Genomic DNA, 8,864 nt, shown 5'->3' with positions numbered 1-8,864 from the left:
GGAAAGTGGGGTAGGACGTATGGAGAGCAGATGAGGTCCTGGGTGAATGTGTATTGTTGACTTGGGCATGGCCACATCAAGGACACCAGTGCCACAGACTAATGGGAATGGCACTATCTTCCCCTGGAGTACAGATGTTGACGAATGGCTGATCTTTAGCTAAAAACAGGCTTCCTGGTTCAGGATGACTGCTACCCCAAGGCTGAATCCTACAGAGACTCTCTACTGAGATTAGCTAAACTGCTACCTCCTTCGGGCTGCGTCTAATAAACTCGCCGAGTCTCTCAGCTGCACTGCTGTGTCTCCATTTGAGCCTATGGCTTCCCATGTCCCAGCTTGTGTCTGCTGGGTTTCCAGGCCTCTGCGGGAGAGCAACCAAGGAGGACACTAACATCAGCACCTGGCCTCCACACACATGCACACAAAGGCAACACACACACACACACACACACACACACACACACCACAAACACATGCGTAAAAAGAAAGTGAAATTTCACTGAATGCCACTCGAAATAGTCCTAATCCAGAACAAGACTAAATGCTGGTAAGGATGTGGAGCAATGGCACTCTTCCTCCTCATCGCTGGGATGCCAATACATTGGAAGACAGGCTGGATGTCTGCTTCAGGTATATGCCTTCAGCAGATGATCCAGCATTGCATCCACAAGGATTAACCCAAGTTCTGGCTATACAAAAAGCTAGATATATCTATCTATAGCATCTTCATTCATAATTACCCAAACTGAGTAGAAACCAAAACACCCTTCAGTGGATGAATGTGAAAATGGTGGCATATATGAGCCAGTGGGATATTGTTTAGCAAAGAGCTGAGTTATAAAGCACGTGTGATATGAACCATAGAATATTCTTAAAGAGTGAGTGTATGAAGACACTGAGAAAACAAGGAATAGAGAAAGTAGGGTGAAGAGACGGAAGGCGGGCGTTAAAACATCAGAACTATTCTACGTGGGTATAATGGTGACTGTGTCATTAGACATGTCAGAAGACAAAATACAGCTGGACATGGTGGGTCAGAGGATCAAGAGTTCAAGTTCTTTCTCAGCTACAAAGAGTGGTTTTCATAACAGCCTGCGATATGAGACTGTCTTAGCAAACACAAACCAACAAACAATGAAACACATAGTGCCAAGAGTGAAATGAATATTGATATAGATTTAGGGGCTGGTGAAATGGGGCAGTGGATAAAGGTGATTGTTGCTAAGAGTAACAACCTGACTTTGATCCACAGAACCCACAGAGTGGAAGGAGAGAACCAACTACTGAAGGTTTTCCTCTAACCTACACACACACACACACACACACACACACACACACACACACACACACACACACACACACATTATAAATAACCATGGTCTGCTGAGGATCGGAAACGTAGACTGCTGAGAGAAAAGCTGCTGCAGAGGCCAGGGACACTGGGTACAGGGGGATTCTGGGCAATGCTTTGCTTCAACTCAGGAGTTTATCAGTTAAACCAAAATCGAAAGATGACCAAAAACACTCACAGGATGAAATACAGAGACAAAGTGTGGAGTAGAGACTGAAGGAAAGGCCATCCAGAGACTGCCCCACCTGGGGGATCCATCCCATATACAGACACCAACCCACACTATTGTGGATGCCAAGAAGTGCATGCTGACAGGAGCCTGATACAGCTGTCTCCTGAGAGGCTCTGCCAGAGCCTGACAAATACAGGGGAGGATGCTCAGAGCATGACAATTGGACAACCATCGGACTGAGAACGGGGTCCCCAATGGAGGAGTTAGAGAAAGGATTGGAGGAGCTGAAGGGGTTTGTAACCCATAAGAAGAACAACAATATCAACCAACCAGGCACCCCCAGATCTCCCAGGGACTAAACCACCATCCCAAGAGTACACAGGGATAAACCCATAGCTCCATCCTCATATGTAGCAGAGGATGGCCTTGTCGTGCATCAATGGGAGGAGAGGCCCTTGGTCCTGTCAAGGCTCGATGCCCCAGTGTAGGGGAATACCAGGGTGGTGAGGTGGGAGGGGGTGGGTGGGTGGGTGAGAGAGCACCCTCACAGAAGCAGGAGGAGGGGGGATGTGACAGCGGGTTTCTGGAGGGGAAACCGGGAAAAGGGATAACATTTAAAACGTAAATTAAAAAAATCCAATGAAAGAAAAAATTTTCAAAAAAAAAAAAAGAAAGGAAGGAAGGAAGGAAGGAAGAAAGAAAGAAAGATGAGCAAAAGGAAAGGAAAAGGGAGGAGGAAGGGAGGTGAGAAGGAGGCAGACAGGAAGGGTGTGTGCCTTCACAATCCAGCTCACAGCCCATGGCTTCTGCAGACCTCTCACCTCACTGAGGCTGCTGGCTGAGCCTGGGTATGGCTCCAGTGGAGAACATTTAAGCAGAGAGCACATGGCATTTTGACATCGCAGGGGTTAAGGGGCCTTCGGATTCTGGTGGAAAAGACAGAACGTTTTTGCCTGATATGATGACTGTTCTTGGTTGTCAGCCTGACTACATCTGGAATTAACTAAAGCCCAAATGACTGGGCACAGCTGGGAGGGATTTCTTTTTCTGAATTAAATCATTTGAAGTGGGAAGGGCCCCTTCTAATCTAGCGATTGGCATGGGGGGGTGTGATACACCTTAATCCTGATCTTCTGGGCCATAGCTTGTGCTGGCAGCCTGTGTAAAGGCGTAAAAAGAAGGGGAGCTTGGGGTTGGGGATTTAGCTCAGTGATTAGAGCGCTTGCCTAGGAAGCGCAAGGCCCTGGGTTCGGTCCCCAGCTCCGAAAAAAAAAAAAAAAAAAAAGAAGGGAGCTTTCTCTCTTTGCCTGCTTGCCCTCATTCTCACTAGCAAGTGCGTTCCTTTACGGCCATTAGAGCTGACTTCTTCAGGATTCCAGCTCATACTAAAGACCAACCAGCTTCATGTATTGACTGGATAACGACTGGATTCCTGGACCTTCTATTGGCGGACAGCCATTGTTCAACTAGCCAGACCACAGCCTGTAAGCCGTCCTAATAAATCCCCGTCTCTCTCTATGGATTCATTCTCTAAGTTCTGTTGCTCTAAATGTCTTAGAGTTTCTACTGCTGCGATGAAACGCCATGACTGAAAAGCAAAGTGTGGAGGAAAAGGTTTATTCAGCTCACACTTCCACATCACTGTTCATCACTGAAGGAAGTCAGGACAGGAACTCACACAGGGCAGGAACCTGGAGGCAGGAGCCGTTGCAGACGCCACAGAGGGGTGCTTTTATTAGCATGTCCCTGTGGCCTGCTCGGCCTGCTTTCTTATAGAACCCAGGACCACCAGCCCAGGGATGGCAACACCCACAATGGACTGGGTCCTTCTCCCTTGATCACTAATTGAGAAAATGCCTTACAGCTGGATCTCATGGAGTCATTTCCTCAACTGAGGCTCCTTCCTCTCTCATAACTACAGCTTGTGCCCAGTTGACATACAAATCCAGCCGGTACACTAAAGAACCCTGACAAATATACCTGCTGTTAAGAACACCCAGAGAACTAAAAGTGAACATTTCCTTCTCTGGGTTACGATTCAGTATTTTAAATTTATCCATTCAGTTTACCAGGTCTTTTTATTAATGTGATGTTAATGTCCCAATATAACTTTCTTATTATTAAATCAATTTATTTATTTTTTTGTGGTGCTAGGAATTGAAGTCAGGGCCTCACGTGCAGTAGGCAAGTGTGTCTTCGCTGAGCTACAAGCCAAGCCTCACATATCTTACTTTTTCTGAGATAGGATAGTGTGTCCTTTTATTGTCAACCATACACAACATGGAGTTACCTGGGAAGAGAGAACTTTAACTGAAGAACTGCCTCCATCAGATTAGCCTGTGATTTAATCAGATTAGCTAATTGTTTTGAGTGATGATTGATCTTCGAGGACTCAGCCCACTGTGGGGAAGGCCATCCCTGAGTAGGGAGACCTGGTCTATAAAAAAGCAGACTGTGTTAGCCACAGAGCAAGTGGTCATGCTTGGTTTCTGCTCCAGATTCCTGGCTCAAATCCCTGTTCTGACTTTCCTTTGTGATGGACTGAAGCCTGTAAGCTGAAATAAATCCTCTCCTCACTAGTTGCTCTGGGTCAGAATGTTTGTGATGGTTTGTATATGCTTGGCCCAGGGAGTAGCACTATTAGAAAGTGTGGCCTTGTTGGAGTAGGGGTGTCACTGTGGGGGTGGGCTTTGGGACCCTCATCCTAGCTGCCTGGAAACCAGTCTTCTCCTGTCTGCCTTTGGAACAAGAGGTGGAACTCTCAGCTCCTCCAGCCCCATGCTTGCCTGGATGCTGTCATGCTCCCACTTTGATGATAATGGACTGATCCTCTGAGCCTGTAAGCCAGCCCCAACTAAATGTTGTTCTTATAAGAGTTGCCTTGGTCATGGTGTCTCTTCACAGCAGTAAACACTACCCAGGACAGTGTTGATCATAACTACAAAAGCAAACAAGGACACACCCACTGTATTATAGCCCAGGCTGGCCTCAAGCGTGGGATCCTCCTGCCTCTGTCTGGGATGATAGGCACTGTGGTTATGCCGGGCTTCCAACAATGTTTCTGTTGTTGCTGTTTGATGTGAGGCTTTAACTGCCGATTCTGAAATTCATAAAGAAATGCACTGTAGCCAAGATAGTGCTGAAGAAGAAATGGCATATATAAGAAATCGCTTTCTCGCATATCAAGAAGACGTAAGAAGCCCTGGAGTAGGTATTGATGCAGGGCCAGGCATGCCACCCAGCAGCCATGAGCGACCAGGATAACGAAAGGACTCACTTGTGGACAGAGACGCCATTGCAGATCAGCCAACAGTGCAGATCCCTCTGCCTCATACCACACACTGAAAGCAATACTCACAGAAGGATAAAAATATGTCTCATTTAAAATGAAGCCATGTGCCATCGTTCATTCAAACGCCCTACAAACCAACAAGAAGAAGACAAGGGAAGTAAGAGCGACAAAGGCTGGGGAGATGGGTGCTCGAGTAGGCCTGAGGACCAGAGTTCAAATCCCAAACACATGCTGAGAGGTCAGTCTGTAATCCCAGCACAAAACCCACTGGATCCGTAAGCTCTGGGCTCACCATGCCTCAATTCAGAAGGTGTAGAGAAAGCCAAGAAGATACCTGCCATTGATCTCAGGACTCCACATGCCTGTGTACAGGCATGTATATACACCTCCACACGTGTGTCCACTCACGCAAACATGCACACACACACACACACACACACACACACACACACACACACACAAATACCCTTGTGCCACACATACACACATGCAAAAAAGAAAGAGAAAAGTAAACAACTCGAAGACATGCTTCACAGAGGAGCCCAGGCAAATGCATGAGCACCTGAAAAGACACTGCTATTGTTGGTGATGACAGGACTTCAGGCACCTCCAGGTGGTCACCAGGGAAGAAGTGCAATCGACAGCCATCAGCTACAAACCCTGTGACCTACATCAGTGACCGGCTTGTAAGACATGCTGCTACAATAGCGGCACAGATGTACAGGGAGTAACCAACCACTTCCCGCTTAGATTTAAGGCCCATTCCACAAGATGAAACCCGTCCCTAACACTGCTGCCGAGACCAAGAACCCAAGATTAGACAGGATATGGGCCCTAGGGGAAAACCTACTGCCATTATTCTGCTAAATAAACATGGCAAAACAACCACTCCTAATGACACATTGCTTCACCCACAGATGAGTACCTCGCTCAGCCCTTGTCAGAGAAGCTCCTTGTAGGCAGGGAGGAATAATGCAGAGACCTGCAAATGGACCACTGCAGACAGTGAGAGACTTTGGAGCGCCCAGCCCTGAAGAAGACATATCACTCACCTCAAGACTGGAGGGGGAAGAAGGGGCAGAATGTCGAGAGCCAGAGGTCGAGGATGGCTCCAAGGAAACTGTCTTCCAGACAAACAGGGCAAGAGACACAGGTACATCCACAGAGACTGTGGCGGCATGCACAAGACCTGCGCAGGTTCAAACCAGACAAGAGCCCAACACAGGGGAGAAGTGGACACAAAGTCCCACCTCCAGCCAAGAAGCTATCTGCAATTGGTAGCTGCTGGGAAAGAGAAATCAGTTTTCTTCAATGGAATGACACTGGGTACGTCAGCTACACTCCAGAGAAGGCTAATGAGCTTACTTCCTTTTTAGCCAGTCCTGTAAATTGAGGGGTGGGATTAACTCCATACCACCAAGGACTTCTACATCCTTTGATACCAGACTTCCTCAAGGCACCCCAAATCTCCCTGTGCCTGCACACCTGAGGGCGTCGCTCACCTTCTTTACAAACAGCCTTCCTTTCTTAGTCCATCCTCTGTTGCTATAACACAGGGCTGCGGGCTGGATAGCGTGTGGTGACAGAAGAGTACTGGCTCACAGCTCTGAAGGCTGGAGAGCCAGAAGCACAGAATCCTCACCCAACGAAGGCCTTTCGCAGCATGGCATAGCAGAGGCCTGGCGAGCGCAAGTGAGACAGAGAGACAAGGTCGCTCTTACGGGGGACTTTGTTCAGGAGTCTGTGTTAACCCACCACCATGGTAAGTAGCCCACTCCAATAATATTAGTCCACTCTCATGGTATAACCCACCCCCAAGACAGCTACCTCAGTTCTGCATTGGCCTATGCGTTCTCACTCGTTACTAAGCCAGGTCTGCAACGGCAGTAACAGCATTACTCCGGCCCTTCATCCTGCCCTGATGGCAACGAGGACTTTTTCATGGACATCCTGGAGGGAACTCGGAAGGGACCGGCCACTTCTGAGCACCTGGCAACTCCACAGTTCTGAGCCAAATTTGAAGCAAGCTTTGATCAAATACTGGCCAGGACGATGGACTCCGGCCAATCCGCTCCTGGGTTCTGTGGAAATGGCGATGAGTCACATTTTGCTTATAAAGGCAAACCCACAAGGGCACCGTCCTTCCCACCAGGTCCGATCAGAGGCAAACATGTATCCTGACGTACACTCGATCATGGTGCAGTTGAGTCAAACAAACCTGTTTAGTGGAGCAAACACCGTGTGGTTATTGTCATCCATCAATGGCGGCTTCCAGCATTCCAGGAAGGGTTTGTCCTTGGGCAAGGGTGGCTTACATGTTAACTTTGGCAACCCCTGGAGACAGGTATTTTCCTGATCCTGCCACTTGGGCAAGTCTCTTCCTCCCAGGCTCTCCTCCTGGTCTGTCATATGGGATAGGGAACAGCACGTGTGTCACAGGACGTTGGGAGAAGACAGTGTTGCAGAGCTCACGTGTGGTCTAGGAATCCCAGAGAGGGGAGGTCTTCAGGGTACACGCTCCTGACCCATTCCTCCAGTCCTCAAGCAGGCTGTGCATCTCTACCTCCCAACACTACAGAAGCTCTTCCACACCTGTCACCTGCACAGGTCCCCTTTCCTCCAGGTTCCCCAACCGTCAACCCATCTACACACATTCTCTGAGGGCACACCAGGTAGAAAGCGACTCTGGAGAAAGTCAACAGATTCAGGCCCTGGTAGGGAGATGGCTTAAGCAGCTGAGTGAAAAGAGAAACGTAAGATTTGGTGACCAGGATATCCCAGAAAGCAGCTGCCTGGCACACGGTAGGTGCTCAATGGACACCACTTGGCCATTAAACTGAACAACTGAGGTGCAGTCAACCTCCAGCTCAGCCATCAAGCTGATGAGCTTGTGTTTCTGTAGCTCTGTCACTTGCGTTACGGTGTCCACCCTCACAGGCCCACAAGTGGGGTCCGCTTCAGCCAGCGTCTTCACACCCAGGAACACCCCCTCCTACTCAAAGCCCATTCATTTTGATTTATGAATGTTACAAAGAGAAACCTGAACATCCTCTGGAGGGATTTACCAGCCTGACTTTGGTCCCCGCTTCCTTCTCCCCGTTACCTAAAATTAGCAGAGTAATTCGGAATCTGTGTCTTTATTTAAAAGAAAAAAAAACTGTAGGTGCCGAATTATAAAAATTTAATATGCTCCCAGGAAAATGAAAAATGAGAGGCTGTGATCTCGTCTAACACTTTCAAATGTGTTTATTAATTCATGTTTTAAATCATAAGTTTCATTCGGTGAGAGCCATGCACAGCAATAAGCCTGTTTTAAAATATTAATGAATAAACAATATTTCTCTATTGAAATATAACATGCTTCTTTGAACAATGGACCGCCAGTAATAAATCAAAACCAGGAGAAAATTGCATTTCATATTTAATACAAGTTGAACTCTGCCTTTTTATAAATGATATCTTTTTTGTTTAATTGGCGTCAGTTCAGATCTAGCAGATTGCTAATAAAATTCTGGATTTCCATATTTAATGATGCGTACACTTTCTGTTGAAATTTAGCTAGGGAAAAAAAAAAAAAAAAGAACCTGCTGCCTTTTATTATTTCCTGAGGTGGTACCTTAGGCCTCCGCTAAGGTCTAGCCTGGGGGCCTGAGCTCAGCCAGGCCGAGCTGGTGAGTTAAAAGGACGATCCACTTACAGACCCTGACTTGGTAACCCTATTACATGGTAGAAGTAGTCCAGGCTTTGCCCTTCTCATTGGATCAATGGGTAATCATGGGAGGAGAACATCCCATTCTACATACCACATAAGTTCATTCCCTCTTTATTTACCTACAAGGTAGGTAGGAACAGGGTCACCCCTTGACTAGGAAACAGAGGCTTCAGAGACATGTCATGTCCAAGGTTACACACAACTGCTAAATGACAAGGCTCTCAACTAGGCACAGGTGTCCTCCCCCTTTGTGTTGCAGGGTGGTGCGGGAAGCAAGACACATCTGCCTGGATTTTAACACCAGCGTAGGTTCAACATGAACAGGAATTTGAGCGGA

Source organism: Rattus rattus, chromosome 5, assembly GCF_011064425.1.
Source record: "Rattus rattus isolate New Zealand chromosome 5, Rrattus_CSIRO_v1, whole genome shotgun sequence".
In the NCBI taxonomy this organism is placed as follows: Eukaryota; Metazoa; Chordata; class Mammalia; order Rodentia; family Muridae; genus Rattus; species Rattus rattus.
Note: the sequence above shows the minus strand (reverse complement) of the source record.